The sequence below is a fragment of the Spermophilus citellus genome (genome assembly GCF_964194105.1).
Source record: "Spermophilus citellus genome assembly, chromosome: X".
Classification (NCBI taxonomy): Eukaryota; Metazoa; Chordata; class Mammalia; order Rodentia; family Sciuridae; genus Spermophilus; species Spermophilus citellus.
Genome location: NC_138190.1, coordinates 41,534,090 through 41,553,483, shown reverse-complemented (window position 1 = coordinate 41,553,483; position 19,394 = coordinate 41,534,090). Strand labels below are relative to the sequence as shown.

Sequence of the window (19,394 nt, the reverse complement as noted above, 5' to 3'; positions counted from 1 at the left end):
AATATTAAGTTGTATCACTCCCCTTCCCTGCTCAAAGCATCCAATACCTTCCCAATACTTTTAGAAACAAATATAAATTCTATATCAAGACCTTCAGAGGACTCATGGTCATACTCTATATGCAGAGTTATGAAAAATTGTGCTGTGAATGGATAATTATGAATGTAATGCACTCCACTATTGTCATGTATATAAGAAATAAATAAATAAACAAAAGCACACCAATATACAACTATTTTCTAATTACTTTCTTTACATATCTCATAATGTGATCATTGATTTTCCAGCTATGTGAAAAACATGCTGACCCCCATGAAGACATTCTCATGTATGTTGTAGGGTACAAACCATCATGCAAGACTGGTGTTTGGGAGAAGTACTCATCCCTACCAAGCTGGAACCAAACCTATACTTACTGGACAATAAGCCAGATAGTTTAAATCAACAAATTAAGGTTTGTGAATTCTTTCTATTATGTAAATTAGAATTCACTATTGAATGACTATAAACATGTTTTATTGGCCTACTGAGTTTTTTTCAAAGGTTTTATTTAGTTGATAATATTTCAAAGGCAAAAGATTCCATATAAAAATCCATATTTACCATTTCTTAAAAAAACAGACTATCTACCAATGGTGGGATTATATTCTCACACATGGAAAGAATCTGCTGGAACCATGTAGCAGCTTCTTCCTTCAAATAAGGTGCCTGATTCCAGCAATTATTCATCTTTGATTGATTAAATGACTATTTGCCACTCTCACTCTCTATCACATATGCTTCTATATGTTCTATTCTCTAACCAGTAAGATAGTACTAATGGACAGAGTCTCTGTATCTCAACTGAAAAATGAGTTCATAAGCAATCACAATTTACCTGAGCCTTTTTGATAACTTATGAGTTTCAAGATTATTGTCCTACTCTTTTTAAAAAAATATTTTTTATTTTAAATATTTTTTGGGTGATGATGGACCTTTACTTTATTCATTTATTTTTATGTGGTGCTGGGAATTGAACCCAGTGCCTCACACATGTGAGGCAAGTGTTCTACCACTGAGATACAACAACCGCAGCCTTGTTGTCCTACTCTTATATGAAAATGGGTGATACCAACGAGGAGTCAGAACAAAGAGAACAATAACATCTTGTGGGAAAGGGGGAGGTGGCATGGAGAATGAGATATTACACTTAAATAGTTGATACTGAGTCATCAATGAAAAAAAAAAACTTTTGTCTAAGCATTAGCAATACATAGTTCCTTTCTTTTCTCTGTCCAGGTAGGCTATAGTGTATACTCTCAATCATAGCATTTAATTTTCTCTTCCCTAACCCTCTCTCCTATGCCATATCCTAAGTCCTACCATACTAATCTTCATAATACTTGGGAAACATAAGAAGTCATATTTACCTCTTTCTATTAAAGACTTAAATTTTAAAATGGAACCGTTCCACTGGGTATGGTGGCACATACCCATAATCCCAGTGAGACAAGAGGCTGAGGCAGGAGGATGGCCAGTTGGAGGCCAGCCTAGGCAACTTAATGAGACCTGGTCTCAAACTTTAAAAAATCAAAAATAAAATATAAAGGGGCTTGGGATGTAGCTCAGTGGTAAAGCACCCCTGAGTTCAATTCCCAACACAACCCCAAAAAAGAGAAAGAAAAAAAAAGATCCATTAAATGTTAGGTAGACTCCTGTTTTCTCTTTAAAGAAAATTTGCTCTTCCAAATCCTATGAAACTGAAGCTACACCCATTATTTATGTCCTTTCTCCAAGCTGTTCAGCACTATCAAGTGTTAAATGTTGCCTTTAGTATTCTTATTTTATCATATATGATGTCTCCTGTACTAGTTCATTTTATAGTCTTTGGCTAGATAATTTCCCTTCCCACATTTTCAGTTTAAAGCCTTATAGCACATACTGGCAGATATTTACACAATTATATTCTCTTCTCAAAAGCAACTCCCCCTTAAGGAACCCATTTTTGGAGTATTGCAAACCATGGACCAGTAAACTAAGATCTCGCATTTTGTAACCTGTGAATATGATAGCCCAAGAAAACTCAGATTTTAGTTAAGGTATTTGCCAAGTCCTTTCATGATATTACTATGAGCAAGACGGAAAAGTGATTATTTCCAAAGTTCCTATTTTATCTGTCTCCAGACCATATCCCCTCTCCCAGCAAACCATCGTGAATGTCAATGATTATTCAGAGCCCACTTCAAATAAGCCAGCACCCACCTCAATTTAGAGGACCCCAGCCAAGCACCACCAGTCAGAGGACCAATAGAGATAATAGGAGTAAGATTTCTCTATCTCATTGTAAATAAGTTTGAAGTAGATTCTGATAAGATGTGTATTGTAAACCCTGAGCAACTACCAAGAAAATAAGTTTAAAATATTGTTGAACCATGATAAAACTATAAAATACCTCTGCATGCCTATTATAATGGCTAAAATTCAAAACACTGATATTACCAAATGTGCAATAACAAGAACTCTCATTCATTGCTTGTAGGAATACAAAGTGGTACAATCAGAAGACAGTTTGGCAGTTTCTTTTAAAATCAAACATATGACCCTATAATTGCAGTCCTTAGTATTTACCCAAATGCTTTGAAAATTTATGTCCACACAAAAATCTGCTCACAACTGATTATTGATGCTTTATTCATAATTGTCAATTCAGGGTTTTTTGGGTGTGAAGTTTGATAATTTTGAAATGTTAGCAACAAGTTAAGAGAGAAACTTTTGAAGCCTAAACAAAACATGTTTGCAAGCCATGGTTGGCTCACAGGCAAGCAGTTTGTACCTTCTGAACTATATAGCTACTGTCACGTCAAAGGAGGTTAAGAGTGAGTTCAAAGTTCATGTGAGACACATACTTATGAGATATATATTACCAAAATGGGAGCAGATAAGTAATGTGATTTATGTATAGTAGGGAGAAGGGTTAAAATGCCATAATGAATTTCTTTAAGTTCTAAACACAGGCTTTGTATTATCAACTCTGAACATCTAGAAATACCCAAGCCTAGAGAAAAAGTAAAGTACCACACTACTAAATTTCCTTCTTCTAAATTCTGACCTCCTTCAGGAAAACTTACCTACTAATCCAACACTGTTTCTGGAAAGAAATTTAAAAAAAAAACTTGTTTATTTCAAAACCCAATAGGCAGTTCCAGGAAACTAGTTTGAATAGGGAGAAGTCAAAAACCACTCAATCAATGGATTTTTTCAAGCCAATAAAATACATGCATGAAAAACAACCTTTACCTGCTTGGGGCTACTAAACCAAACAAGGACCTAAGAGGAAAATTGCAAGCAAACGAGTCAACACATCCTGCAAATGGATGTGTTGGAAGGTAAACCCTTGCCTCTCCCTTAAGAGAACCCTGCACAATGCTTCACAGTCCCTGGCCTCTTGCAGATAACATCTCATTGCCTCCTCAGCACAACTATTCAGAGCGTCATCTCCAATTTCCAGATGGCACATCTGAAGCTTGGGCATTTTCCGCTACTTTGTTTAAAGACCCGCAATTACAAAATGCTGTGGACTCTGTGCTTTCTCTCCCCATGACAAGGAAACTAGGAGTTCCTAGTTAATTAGTATGTATAGGACACAACACGGTGAACACATAGCCCACCCAACCCCCCACCAAACTTTGTCCCCAAAGACAAGATTATAGATAGCATTAGGTTTTCTGTGAACAGCCTGAATACTCATTACTAGAATTGTTCATGAGTTTCCTTCCAAGAGGCAAATAGTATGCCTTATTTTTCTAAAGACTTAATGTTCCATGATGAGCAAAAGGGGACTTCTCCTGCTTTTTTAAAATGATGTCCAAGATTGACCAGAACATTAAATAGAGTTCACATGGATGCAGCACTTTGCAATTAATAAAAAGGCAGCAGAATACAACAGACACGAGTATGGCAATATGTAAATCAATGGAAGTGTAACTGATGTGATTCTGCAATCTGTATACGGGGTAAAAATGGGAGTTCATAACCCAATTGAATCAAAGTGTGGAATATGATATATCAAGAACTATGTAATGTTTTGAACAACCAACAATAAAAAAAATAAAATGCTTTTATTTTCATTATGGAACCTTCCCAGCAGCCCTCTGAAGTAGGTAGTAAAAGGCATGTTTCTGACTCAGTTCTGTCCTATGAAAACCACCCTGATCTTGGTTTCTTTAAGTCACTTGTCCATATATTCCATCATCAAGGAACTTTAAAATTTCCCTCTCAAACAAGGTAGTCCATGTTTTTTTTTTCCCCCACTTTTAAGACTTTCCAGCATCTTGGGGTTACAATATTTGTCAGAAAAATGCATTTCTAGTGCAGTTATAAAAGGCAATGAGGAATGGAACTCTATGGGAAACTTCTCAGGGCTACTAAACCACCTTTGCAGCCACAGAGCTATTGCATAAAATGGGGCATACTTATAATCTTCTTGTCCAAGCTGCCATATTCCCATTGCAAATATCTATGATGTGGCAGATACGGAAAAATGAGGCAGGGCTGCAGGAACCTTAGAAATTCTGAAATGCCTTGGCCCCACCTGCAAAGCTTCTCAAACCAGAGCACATTGAGGGCAAATCTCCTAGCCTTTCCTGTCAGTTCTATCACACATTAAAACCCAAATAAAGTTGGTCACAGTGGTGCACACCTGTAATGCCAGTGACTCATGAGGCTGAGACCGGAGGATTGCAAGTTCAAGACCAGCCTCAGCACCTTAGTGAGACCCTAAGCAACTTAGCAACACCCTTTCTCAAAATTAAAAATAAATAAATAAATTAATTAATTAATTAATTAATTGATTGATTGATTTTAAAAATGGGCTGGGGGTATAGCTCAGTGGCAAAGTGCCTCTGGGTTCAATCCCCAGTACAAAACAACAAGTAACACCTTGGGCTCTACTATTAAATTCTCACTGCTAGTGTTTTGTAGTGGGAGTGAGTATTGTGCTAATGAGTCTACTGTCCCAAGTTCAATCACCACAGACATCAGTGGTTGTTGTTCAAGTCCTAAGAGTGCAGGACTCCAAGGCATAGGGTCCTTTGTACAGGGGTCACCCAAAATGTCTGCCCAATCTACAGAAGACCTTGCAGAAAACCCTAGAGCTTTGTAAAACTCTGTTTTAGCTTCATTTTTGGATCCTCTTTGATCAGTCAATCCCTAAATCTATTTCTCCCAGAAACTCTCACACTCTGGCCCAGGTAATCTCTCTTCCTGATGCTCTCTACAAATCAGCATGTATAAATTTGTTGCCAACAGCAAGGATAAGCATTTCCTTTATTCCATATTTATAAAATAACTTCTAGAAAATATCTCACCAGGGTCTGTAAAGCAGCCCAATTCCCTATATGTAATTAACACCCGCCTGCTGCTTAATTGAGAAAGGGCAAGTACAGCTGCTGCCTTGACCTTTTCATATGCTCCTCTGAAGTCCCCAAAGCTTTTACTAACTTCTGCATCTTTTTCTATGGCTTGGTGGAGTTTGGGTGCATGAAGCTTTAGGGGATTTGCTACTCTTTCCTGGCAAAAGGATCCCCTATTACATAGCCAAATTGAATTCCACCCCCACCCAATCAAAAGGTAGGCAAGCATCATGACAAGCACCGCTACCTGTTATCAGCTGGCTTCTCTTCTCTTTTAATTGTTCATGCTGCTCTTGTTAGAGAGTGGGGATCAAGTTGTGTTGGGGGATGATCACTCTCCATGTGAGAACTGCACTCCCACTATGGACACAGCTGCAGAGACCAGCTTTCTGCCTATGGCTCCTTCTGTCCAAAAACCCAGACCATCTATTCTCTTTGCTTTGGGGGTGGGGGGTGATGGGAAGAAAGCCATTTCCCAACACAGGCCTGCCAAAGTTGATTCAGAGCAACAGTGTTTGATTTAGTTAAAATGCAACTCCTGGTGCTTTAGGCTTTAAGAAAGGCCAGATCCGCTGCTTCAGTGAAAGCTTTACATTCCCCAGGGTCCTATTGACATGGCAGGAGTCAGACAGACTGGCTCCAGCACTTACTAGCTGTGTGACCTTGGGCAAATCACTTAACCTCTCTGAGCCTCAATTTCTTTGTCTGTTAAATGAGGATACCCTGCAGAGCGTTTCCTGCCACTCTGTGAGTCCCTTGTCTCTTATAGGCTATGGAGGCAAGGGCTGGTACCTTAGCTTCACTCATTGCTACCAGGAGCTTCCCTCCCTGGCTGGCTAAGGGCTATAGCAGAAGGATAAAGGATAGGGTGATCTACTGTCTGGTCATCCCAGGAGTTTCAGCACTAAAACCAGGAGAGTCATGGGCAAACCAAGACATGTTCTTCATCCTAGCACTGAGAAGCCAACTCTTTCTATTATCCAAGACTGAAAGGACTTTGAATCCTCTTCCACTACTTCCAGTGCTAAGGAAGAATTGTAGAGGACCTTCCATGTCCCTGCTCTCCATCATTGAAATGAAAGAAAGCTCAGAATAATGACATATTTATTTATTTTTCTGCCTAGGCAAAAACTTTAACTAGCCCTTTGTATATCATTTAAAACATATTTAACACACATAAATTAACATATACATATACAAATGTGTACATGTATAACACATAACATATAACATGTAACATATAGGAGCTGGGGTTGTAGCTCAGTGGTAGAGAGCTTGCCTAGCATGTGTGAGGCCCTGGGTTCGATCCTCAGCACCGCATAAAAGTAAATTAATAAAAAAAAATAGGTATTGTGTCCAACTACAACAAAAAATATTTTAAAAAACATATAACATATACACATGTGTTAATTTTTCTTCACATAAATCATAGTGTGCTATGTACAATGTTTCTTACTTTCTACACTTAGTATATCATGGGCCCTCACATCTTGCTACATATTAAGCAGCTTCATTTATTTTTACAATTGCACAGTATTTCACTGCATGAGTGTAATATGATTTATTTAAACAGTTCTCTATTGATGCAAGCAGTTTCAAATCTTATTCTATTACAAACAATATTATAAGGACTGTTGTTATATCCATGCCATTATTTATTTATTTATTTTTGATAATGGGGTTTTTACCCAGGGGTGCTTAACCACTGAGCCACATCCCCAGCCATTTTTAAATATTTTACTTAGAGAAAGGATCTTGCTGAGTTACTCAGGGCCTTGCTAAATTGCTGAGGCTGGCTTTGAATTTATAATCCTCCTGCCTCAGCCTCCCGAGCCACTGGGATTACAGGTGGGCACCACCCCACCAGGCCCATATGTTATTTTTTATTTAGTGTGAATACATTGGTAAGTTAAATATCAAGAGTTAGTGACTTTAAAACCAGTACAATGAACTAGTAAAGCTTAAATACCTATACAGTTTTGGGGAGGAGCCAAAAGCTTAGAAGCAGGAAACAGTGAAAGGAATAGTGTTAAGTGGAATCTTAGCCTATAAGCCTCTGTCTTCTCAAATCTCTCTGCCTCCTCCCCCACATTCCTTTTTCTATTAGTGGAGTTTCTTAGGAAGGGTAAAGACCACTAATTGCTGGGGGAGTACAGAGGAGGTGAGCGACCTGGGCCCAGGCTGACAAAGTACAGAAAGTGGTAACTTGGCTCTTAGTAATTGGCCTGGGATTGACAGCAGCCAGCAAGAGGGAAGAGCTCAGCTGAGCCCTCCCAGATGCACACAAGTTTGAAAACTGGTTTTACTGTGCACTGGCTGTATAACCTTGGATAAGCCAATTCACTCCTCTAAGTAAGTTGGCAGGATGGGGATATGAGGAGCTCTGGACTATGTAGTGCAAATTCTGTATTCCTACCACAAAACTGCCTTTCAACTTTCTGAGCTAATCTTGACCATAGCAATAAGGACTCCTGGGCCAGGGCTGGGGCTCAGTGGTAGAGCGCTTGCCTAGCACGTGTGAGGTAGTGGGTTCCATCCTCAGCACAACATAAAAATAAATAAATAAAATAAAGGTATTGTGTCCATCTACAACTAAAAATATTTTTTTAAAAATAAGTATTCTTAGCACCCCCTCATTAAAGTTGATGAAAATAAAGTCCAGGAAGAGACTGCACTTACCCAAGACAAGAGCAAATTAGTGGCAGACCCAGGAGAGAGCTTTAGGCCACCCTTTCCATTGATATAATGCCTCCTCACCAACCTCCCTAAGGTGAATGCAGGTGCTCTGTAACCACAGCCATTGAGTTTGCTGTGCCTCCTTAAACATATGCAGCGTTCTGGAGTTCTGGAGAAACAGCATGGGAAGGGATGCGAGGAGACCAGTAGGAAGATGGCTTGAGTCCCCAAGTGGCATCGAGAGGAAGGGCTGGGTCAGAGCATTGGAAGTTGGTGGAGAAAGGTGGCTTCTGGGACAGCTTCCTGCAGAAGTTTGGTTTTCCTTTGCAAGTGCCGGGAAGACTAACAGTTGCCATCAGGAGAGGAAGATTGCTTTTGAGCCTTAGGGGAGCCAAAAGCTTAGAATACAGTCAGATAGGAAAGAATAGTGTAAGTGGAAGTCTAGCAAGAGACCCCTATTTCTACAGTAGCAGTTGCTTGCTGACTCGAAAAGGAAGTACTGTGGTCAAAGAAGTCCCAAAAGGAAAGATAACAGGGTATTTTGAGTTGGTATTCTCAACAGAATCAGACTCACAGAGGCCAAAATACCAATTAGCTTATCTAGTGCCACCAAATTACAAAGAATGACAAAGCAATACCTGCTTCCAACTGCCTTCTTCCCCACCCTTCCACTTGACCATCAGCTACCAGAGATGAAGAGAGATGAAGGTCCTAATATTCTACAGCTGTTTCTTCTCTCAGGGCCTGTCTGTCCACTGCTTCTAACCCTGGTTTCCCACCATGAAGCCACATGGGCTCTTTATCTTAGACGTACTATAAGATGGGTGGCTCTTAATCTGCTTTTGGTGATGGTCCTCATTCAAAGTAGTAGGAGCAGCAATTTCTTATTGAAGTTTCTTTTCAACCATTCCCTTCCAAAGGAAGAGTTACTTATGTCTGACAAATATCTATTGTATTCCCTTGCTTTACATGCACTATTTCACTTAAATGCCCACAGAAACATTCTCATGAGGGAGATAGAGAAGTTGAGGCTTAGAGAAGTTGAATGACTAGTTCCAAATCGTAGTGGGTAGCAGATCTGTGGCTCAAACGCTGATCTGTTTGTCTCCACTGCATGCCCCCAATAATACCAAAGAGCTACATAATCATCATCATGCTGTGTCACATCTAATTCATGGATCACTTTAGTCTGCCTTTTTTTCTCCTAGGGGCCACTATTGGTAAAACAGCAAGAAAAGCCATGAACTGGTAATGTCTGAAGATTTCTAAATAATTTAGTTGAATTTCTTAAGGAGACTATATATTGCAAATGATTTCACAAATAGGTAAGAGAAAAAAATCACAGTCCTTTGGAGAGGTACCTGAGATGTCATAATCCCAATTTTTTGCATATATTGAATACTTTGTTACAATATGCTGGACCCTATCCAGGAGCTCCCAGGTCTGGAGACTTTAGCCTTTAAAGGTATGTACAAATGCTTGGCATGGGTCAGGAGACTGAGGTAGGAGGATCTCCAGTTCAAAGCAAGCCTCAGTAACTTAGTGAGGCTCTAAGCAACCCAGCAACCCTGTCTCTAAATAAAACATAAAAAGGGGGCTGGGGATGTAGCTCAGTGTTTTAGTTCCCCTGGGTTCAATCCTTGGCAGCCTAAGGCCAAAAAAGGAAGCTTACAAATACGTAGCTCATTTGGCTAAAACTCACTCATTTTGTGCTTTCTGTGCTCTGGTCCTTCCAATCAGGGCTTTAAATGTCTCTCAAAATGTGGAATTGGTGAGTCCATATCACCCAACCATACATACTTGGGAAGTAAATGTTTACCTCCGAGTTGGAAAGATTGCTTTATTGCCAAAATGGCCCATTGCTGAAAGCCACATGGCACCAGCATAGGACTTAAGAATACATTCACAAACAAGTTATCTGGGGTTGAAGTGTTCAGATAATAGAGAATGTATTTTTTTTTTCTTAGCCTAATAAAGTGACATTGACAAGAATCACGAAGAGGGTAGATAGAAAATGATGCTAGCCCAGTTGATTCTGATTACTATTTTTTGTAGCAATGGCAGTCTCGGGAAGATGAAATTCACTATTCACTAGACACTGTGTGTGAATGGTTAGAATGAGAGGTGTGTGTGTGTGTGTGTGTGTGTGTGTGTGTGTGTGTGTGTATGCGTGCATGAGGCAGGGTGAGGAGGGAGAATCCTTTGTCTACTTTGCTCCACCAATGCTAGGTGAGAGGAGGAGGAACAAGTTGTCAGGGCAACTCTGGGGTGGGATTGGCTTGGGAGTAGGATGGATGATGATGGATCAATGGGAGAATCCACTCAAGCCCTAAAGCTGTGGATGGCTTTGTTGCCTTTGAGAAGAGGACTGTCCCTGCTGAGCAAACTTGCCTCAAATAGAGCCAGAGGTGTGGTAGGTTGCCAGCTCACCAAACCTGGAAGGGAATGGGAGGGTAGAACAGGGATTGCAGGAGATACTATGCCATCACAAAAGCAACTGTTGTGGGGCTTGGTTCAAGAGAAACCACTGGCCAGGTAACAAAGCTAAAAAGCTGTACCAGTTGGTGAAAGAAAGTTGTCAGAGACAAGCTTCTGGAGTAATAATAACAATAATGTGAATTGCTAACTGTTGCTGGTTTCTTAGGATGAAGACTATGCTAATAATATGACATGGGTTATCTCTTTTGATACTAATAACTCTAAAAGACAGGTGTCATAATAATTCTCATTTTATAGATGAAGCAACTGAGTTTTGGAGAGATTGAGTCATTTCCCTAATGGGTTAATACAGGGAAGATCTAAAATTCTTTGTGGAATTCTATAGGACATGGATGATCAGTTATTCCTTTGGGAAAGAAAAAAAAAGTAAGGTTTCAATCACTGATCTGATTGGAAGTTATATTGTATTCCAAGTCAATCAACAGAAGGAGGGAGGTTGGTGGTATAAATCACAGCTTGGTGGTTCAGTTTTGCTTTTCTTTTTAGTATTAAATGCTAAAGTAATCAAGTAGTAATAATTATTTAATTCACACAGCATTTTATAGACTATAATGATCTTAAAGATTTTCATTTGTCTTTGAAGACAGCCCTAAGGGGTGCCCAGGGTAGGCAATGCTATTGGATTTTTTTTTTTTCCAGATGAGAACGCCGTGCCTCAAGGAAGTGAGCTAAGTGACATATACAAGGTCACTACTACATGGTAATATAACTGGCCTCCTGATTTCCAGTACAAGCCTCTTTTCACTGTCTCTCCACATTTTATGTTTCCCGTGTTTGATGCCATTTTAATCAGCAGTCTATATTTCAAAGCCTGCTTTCCACTTTCCTGCTATCCTGCGATATAACTCTTTGCTATCCCTGCTGGTAAAGAAGTATGACATAATGAAATGTGCCATTGGAAGTCATCTTCAGTTAATGAAGGTAATATCATGCTGGACCCAAAGGGAAATTCTTCTCTGACCTGAGTGGCTCAATAATAAAAAAAAAATTAACTTGGTCATGCAAGTATTGCACAAAAGCATCCCACAAGGATCTTACAGAAAAAAATCTGAATGTGCTGCTTTTACTGTTGCCTCACCCTCCCAGCGACATTTCCACAGCTTGTTTAGGTGTTTTACCCTAAGACCCACTGCTACCCTTTTCACAGTTTTGGATCTGTATTTATCTCCCTGTTGAAATACCATCCAGATCTTTATCCTTTTCCTACTTCTCCCTGCAGGCAAACACCTGGTAAAATCACAGCCCCTTCACTCCTCTCTAGACAGGCTATGTTGAAGGGATTAAGACTGCTCAACTACTAAATGGCCACTAACTACAGTAATCAAACTCTGACACCCACTGGCCAGGCCTTAGAGCAAGGCTGACTGTTACCATCTGGATTTCATGCTGCTCAATAGCCCATCCAGAATGGGTGACCAGGAAAGAAAAAAATGCACTAAGGGAGCAAAGGAGGGAGGGGACAAGAGAGAGAGATTGGGTGGGGAATCAATGGTATGATAACTCAATCTGACAGACCTAGAAGTAGGAGACGGAGGAAGAGGAGTAGGAAGAAATAATATTAGCATGTTACATTGGAAGAGTCTTTAGGTGGTAGCAGCAAACACTCACAGACTCGTACATGATGAGAGATGCTCATTTTTCCGCCAATGACTCATAGTATTCCCACTGGTCCTGGAACAATCTCTGAGCCACCATTTTGTTGGCTCTGAGATTGTACCTTTATCAATGTGTGCAGCTCTCTGTTCAAAGTTGCTTGGGAGAAGGCAAAAGTGACTAAGTTTGGAAGAGAAGTGATATCACTTGCAATCTGGGGAATAGGTAGTTTTGAAACACACACACACACACACACACACACACACACACACACACACGGCAAAATTGTCCTGGGGGTGAGTGGAAGGGAACTGCCCTTTAATTGGAAACAGGGCCTTCCAAATAGGGCTTAAGAAAGGGAAGGATCAGGGGAGAGTCCAGTTTGAAACAAGCCCACTAATAGCAACGTGCACACCCCAAAACTGAAGCAGAAATATGGAGACTAGACTCAGCTTTCTCTTTCTTGACCTTTCTACCTCTACATACCTATGATTAAAAAAAATAATGGTCTCATTAGACTGACATCTGATATTCACTCCATTTTTGAAATAACTTCCTACTTTGTACACATTAGTGCTAACACTCACAATACTGCAAGATTGATATTATCTTCCTCATATTACAGATAAGGCACTGAAGCACAGAATGGTCAACTCACTTCTCCAAGATCACACACAGTCCCAAACAGTGATGAATTTGTACTCAAGTCTATCTAAGTCTAAAGCCTAGGCTGATTTCAAGTCATTACCCCATGCATACTATATGCACTGCCTCTCTCTCCTGGGAAGTGAGGGTTGGTTTTAGGTGAAAGAGAGGGATGATAGTTTGAAAAACCATGAGAGATCTGAATGAACCCATGTCACATTTCATAGCAATGTTTGTACATAGATACAGCATGGGCAGCAATATGGCACCTGGGAGAGACCATGGGCTTAAAGGCCTATGAATTCCATGGAGTTTGGTCCTCAGCAGTAATATGCTATACAAGCAAAGCATATTACTTCCCCATGCTGCCATCTCCTTGCTAGGAACTGTGGATAAGGATATTGAGATTTGGCACTTGAGTCATCAAGGGAAGCCAAGATATAACAGGAAAAAAAGAAACTATTAATATCACTCAGGTCTGTTGACATAAAGTAGCTTCCTACTAAATTTCAGACTGCATGGATAGCCTCTGATCCCAGGACTAGAAATTATCTCAAAACTGAGCAGATCCAAAAGGCAAACCTAGGAATAAAATTCTCTTGATAAATCATAATATGCATCATATCTGAGTTATGTTTGACAGGCACAGAATGCCACAATGCCACAACTTACCCACAGTAGGCACTTGATGAATGTTTATAAAGTGAAATCGAGTGAGGAAAAACCACACCCAGGGAAGACAATAAGAAAGGGTGTTATCAAGTGTCCAGGGATCCAGCTCTTATCAATTGGCTCCTAAAAGCTAGTTGCTGTTGCAGGAAACACGTGAAGATTGTTATATATCCAAGCACTTATATTTAGGCAAAACCCAATTTAGCACAGTAAAAAGGAATGTAGATTTTGGACTCAGATAAACCCAGATTTGAAACTCAGCTCCATCACTTACTATATTAGCTGTGTATCCTTGAGTAAGTCATTTAAGTTACAAATCTCAGAATTTTTATCTGTGAAAACACTTATAGGTGATATTCAACTTTAATAAGGATCAAGGCATGAAAGTGCCTGGTGTGAGGTTGAAATAAAATACATATTTCTTCTTTCTTGCTGTGGATATGGTGATCATTTTTTGGACCCCTAAAACATAAGACTTGTCAAGTGTGAGTGTATATGTGGTTACAACAGGGTCTTGAGGCTGCATTTGAAATCAGTGTTTGCCCCAAATTCAGGAGCATAATTTACATGTGAGTAGTCTAAACTCAGGGGGTCATTACCCACTGAGATTGATTTTTTGTTGATTTAGTCCAGGAAAACACAGACTCTCTCCTTCCCATGGGTAACAGAGCATGGATCACTGAGAAAGGAAACAAAGTCTATAAGAAAATCAAATTTGAATCTGTAGAAGAATGTGTGCCTGCTAACCCTGTAAAGATGCTCATTGAATACACCACAGTGAATCTCACCATTGTGTACATCCACAAGACTGGGATCCCAATTAGAATAAGATATATGGTTGTATAAATAGACCAAAATACATTCTATTGTCATATATAACTAAAAATAAGAAATAAAAATAAGAACATTCTTTGTGTTGGGATGTATAGAGTCCTCAGGAAAAACAGAACCTAGAGCATCAGGATTACTGTTGTAGATATGAAGATCTGAAATAAGTTAAGAGAAAGAGTTCTATTTAAGCCTGGAAGAGAAAACAGTGTAAGGATAAGTGGTGATTAGAACAGTTAGTGAATGCAGGTGTTTGGATCTCTTTAAATTTAGTACATAGACATTTTAAATCTGATGTGCTCTAATGTTTGTATGAAGACAGCCAGGCAATTTTCAAAGGCCTAAAAGCCTGACTGAGTTGAAAACATTCTCTTCTGTTGTAGTCCTTTACTCACAGATATGGAAAACATTGCTTCAAGAGCTGCTATAATCTGCCATAACTAAGGTACCACCATTTACCTGGTATAGATTTATTCAACTCATAGTGTATTCTAACTCAAGGCCAGTTACCCAGGAGGCTATCACTAGCTCTTTTTTCTTTAATCCAACTTTTCACACTCAAAACTAGTTAAATGAAATACAGGTAAATGTTAAAAGTGTCATTTTCCCATATAAAAATAAAAACAAAATTAAATTAAATTAAAAAGAGCAGTGTTTTATCTATGACTTTACTGGACAAGATCCAGAAGTCTACAACTATCTTCATAATGGCATATGCCATACACTTATCCTAAAACCAAATCAAATTCTTTTTCATTCACCTTTGTCATTCATGTGCTTTGGGCTCTCAAGGGAAGTCTAAATGTACAGCTCTACAATGAAATCTGTCAAATGCATTTTCTTATGTTATCTGTATGCCTTTGAAAAACTTAAGAGAGTTGAAGTAGACTACATGATCAAAAATCCATCTCCTTGCCAATGGCTATATGGGATGACTATATCCTATATCCTTAAGCTATATCCTTCAGATGGTTGTTCTTTCTGAAGTTTCTGCTCTTCCTTTTACCTTTGATGCAGAAGCGGGAAACATTTATTCTACTTAACTCTTAATTCTGCCAGGAGCAGCCAAAGATTTGTTATGCTAAGGTGAGACCAGTGGAAAACCAAGAACATTTGTGATGCAAAGAATGACTATAAAGCAGGTGGACAATAGCCCATGCTGGCGAACTCTCTAAAGTTAGTACAGACAAATTAGCTCTAAGGGAACTCTGTCTTCCTATAAGCCCCATGGTTTTTCTGAGGATTGGAACTTCTACTTCAGTGTTCGCAATTTGATGGACTTTCCCCCCTTCTCCAGGTCTTTCTTACTCGGAAACATGATAAGACTCTTTTCCAGGCTCATGATTTCTAAACTATCTGTACTCAGAAGTAGCATGTTACAAAATGAAAAATAAAGGAAATGTGAATCAAAACCTCATAAATCTTGAATAAGTATGAAAGGGGCCACTTTCTGACTTCAAAATGTGTGAAGTACATAGATATACTATCTCCTAATTTAAGGAATTGGGTACCATGAGATCCCTTTGGTCTATTTCAATTTCTTAATTGAGTCCCACATATATGTGTCCTTCAAATAGCATGTTCAGAGCTAAGAAGACATACCCATTGATGGCTTGAAACTAGGGTGGGTAGATGAACAGATGAATGAGATAAGGTAGCTCTGGAGGAAACTGATACTAGAATCAAAGAGAGAAGCAATTTTTTAGAGGAAAAGTACTCAGTGAACAGATTTGAAGAAGGCAGACATCAGTGTACAAAACCTTTTACCTTATGGAAAAAGAGTATCAAGTACACATTTGCCATGAAGTTTAAAATGTTTTATACACTACTTGATTCATCCTTTCAACATCCCACAAAGGCAATTGAGGAAGTAGGTCATGATTTTCATAACTTGTTGCCTTAATAGATGCACTTAGAGTGCTTTTCCTTCCCTAAGTTTAAAGTGCACTAAAATGTCATATTTTCTTAATAGCATCTATTTCCAAGAATATCAAAGTGTGTTACAGACTATGTTCATTTTGTATTATCACACTTATATGTTTTTTCAGAATGTGTGTGTAGGTATATATTAGTCTAGGTATGAACCTTTTAGTAAATTTATATAAATTAATAAAAATTTTAAAATGATGCCATTTTCATGGGCTAAATGCTTTCAGGGTCTCATTGATACAGTTCAATGAAGGATCTTGAGAAATTCCATTGATAGCATTCTTTACTTTCTTATTGAGTTCTATATTCTAATGCAACGAATAACTCCCAAAGAGGATTTTCGAATCAGAATGTTAATTCATTCCTCCAGGTAGATGTCACAAGGCCATTGCTTCATATAACAAGCAACCCAGAGCAACTTAGAGCTAACAGATATGCAAAATGTATATTTTTCAAGTTTTAATAGGCATTCTGCTTAAATTGGATACTTGGCCTGTGTATAAGATGTAATGCCATCTATTTTCTGAATGAAATGTGAAGTTACTTGGGCTCATATATCCATATTTAAGTGAAAACGTAAAACATGTTCTAAAAGCCAAATATAAATATATTTTGATCAGTCCTGCTACAGCTAAGAACTGATTATTTCAAAAAACTAAGCAAACCCTATTAGTTTTTCCATTACATTTAAACAATGAGTTGGAAAATTCTGGCCCCAGCCAATTGCAGGTATCCACTTTATTTTTTTAAAAATAGCATTATTTCAGGACATGATCAGCAAGAGAAGTGCAAAACTGCTTGTTTTAATCTCTCTCTGCCTCAAGATGATGAGGCAGGTCATGAGGAGTGGATCTATGTGGATCATGGCTTCAACTCTTAAGTTGGACCCTGAAAGGGACTGCTGCGGGTATTAGGTCTTGCCTGCCAAGTAACTAGTTACCCAAAACTTAGCTTCTTAAAAAAAATCACCTTTTTATTATCTTGCAGTTTCTGTAGGTCAGAAGTCTGGCTGAATCTCAGGGTCTTACCAGATTGTGATTCAGGTATCTGCCAGGGTGGTGGTCTGTCTAATCAGAATCTTGGCAGAGGGAAGATTTGCTTCTAAGATCCCTCATGTTGTTGGCAGAGTTAATTATGTTCCTTGTGCAGGACTAAGGCTTCAGTTTCTTGCTGGAAACCATACTTATTTCCTACCAACAACAGTTCTTTGCTACATGGGCTTCTCCAACATAGCCACTTATTTAAAGGATGATTACTTCTACAAGGGTCAGTGAAGAGAACACTGTCTAGCTTACTTGCTAGTAACACAAAGTTTTATACACACATATACATATTGATATTATCATGGGAATGACATCCTATAACCTTTGCCATATTCTGTTGGTTGGAAGTAAATCATATAGTTACAGGTTCTGCCCACACACAAACAGGAGCAAGTACACAAAGGAGTGATCTCCCAGGAGGCAAGGATCATTGGAGGTAAACTTAGAATCTGTGTGCCACAACATACTGATGATCATACCTCAATAAACTCCATATTAGTGTGTGTGTGTGTGTGTATACACACAAAAAGGCACAGATAGGACCAAAAGAGGAATTATATTATTTTTGGTACTGTGGATTGAATCCAGGGGTGTTTAAACACTAAGCCAGATGCCCAGCCCGTTTTTAAAGTTTTTATTTTGAGACAGGGTCTTGCTACATTGCTTAGGGCCTTGCTAAATTGCTGAGGCTGGCTTTGAACTTGTGAACCTCCTACCTCAGACTCTTGCGCTTCTGGGATTACAGGCATGCAACACCATACCCAGTGGAATGATTTTTAATACACAAACAAATTAATTATGATCTATATGTAAAACGAAATATACAGAATCCAAAAAAGGTTACCACTGGGTTTAAAAAAACATTTCTTAAGATTTTAGAATAATTATGGACTCACAGCAAAGCAATGTGCAAAGTGGTCTTGTGCATCCTTCACCCAGTTTTAAAATCTTGCATAGTACAAAATCAAAAGTAGGATATTGATATTAGCAAAATCCATAGAGCTTGTTCATATTTCATCAGTTACATGTACATTCATTGTGTGTGTGTGTGTGTGTGTGTGTGTGTGTGTGTGTGTGTGTGTCTATGTCATTTTACCACATGTATAGCTTTGGGTAATCATCACTACATCCAGATACTAAACTGTAAACATCACAAAAAGGCTCCCTCATGCTGCCCTCTCGTAGCCATATACATTCCCTCTGTTCCTGCCTATCTCTAACCCCTGGATACCACAAGTCTGTTCTCCATTTTGATAATTTTTTTCACAATTATTACATAAATAGAATCAATGAGTATGTATCTTTTATTTTTTTTAGTTATACATGACAATAGAACATATTTTGGCAAATTATACATACATAGTGTATAATATAATCCATTTTAGGATTCCATTCTTGTGGTTGTATATGATGAGAAGTTACCCTGGTCGTGTATTCAAAAATACAAGGCTAGGGAAGTTATGTCCAATTAAATCTACTGTCCTTCCTATTATCCTCCCCCTCCTTTTCCTTTGTTCCACTTTGTCTAACCCAATGGATTTCTATTCTTCTCCTCCCAACCCTCCCTTGTTTTGGGTTAGCATCCACATATCAGAGAGAACATTTGGCCTTTGTTTTGGGGGGGATTAGCTTGTTTAATTCAGCTTGATATTCTCCAGTTCTATCCATTTACCAGAAAATGCCATTATTTCATTCTTCTTTTTAAAGATTGACTTCTTACAGTATAATTTCTTTTGGGTCCACCAAAGTTGTTATGTTGCTCAGAGTATTCCATAGTACAAATATATCATAATTTGTTTTAAATATTCACCCATTGAAGGACATTGGGTAGTTTTCTGTATTTGGATATTATGACTAAAGCTGCTATGAACATTAGTGTACATGCTTCTCCATGAAAATGAGTTATCATTTCTCTGGAATATATACTCAATATAATTGCTGGGTCATGCGCTGTCCATTTTTAATTTTAAAAGAAACTGCTAAACTGTTTTCCAGAGTGACTGCACCATTCTACATTTCCACCAACAGTATGTATAATACAGTTTATCTATATACTCTCCAGCATTTGATGTTGTCACTGTTTTTTTTCCAGCCATATGTAGAGATATGTAGCCATGTA

The 19,394-nt window shown here is 38.7% G+C and overlaps 1 protein-coding gene across 1 annotated transcript in view; it reads right to left on the bottom strand.

The window, feature by feature from the left end:
• The window catches only part of DGKK (diacylglycerol kinase kappa), a gene marked incomplete at both ends in the record, with an annotated part of 129,827 nt that overhangs the window by 83,440 nt on the left and 26,993 nt on the right, over nucleotides 1-19,394 (bottom strand). The gene's annotated exons all lie outside the window — the stretch shown is intronic.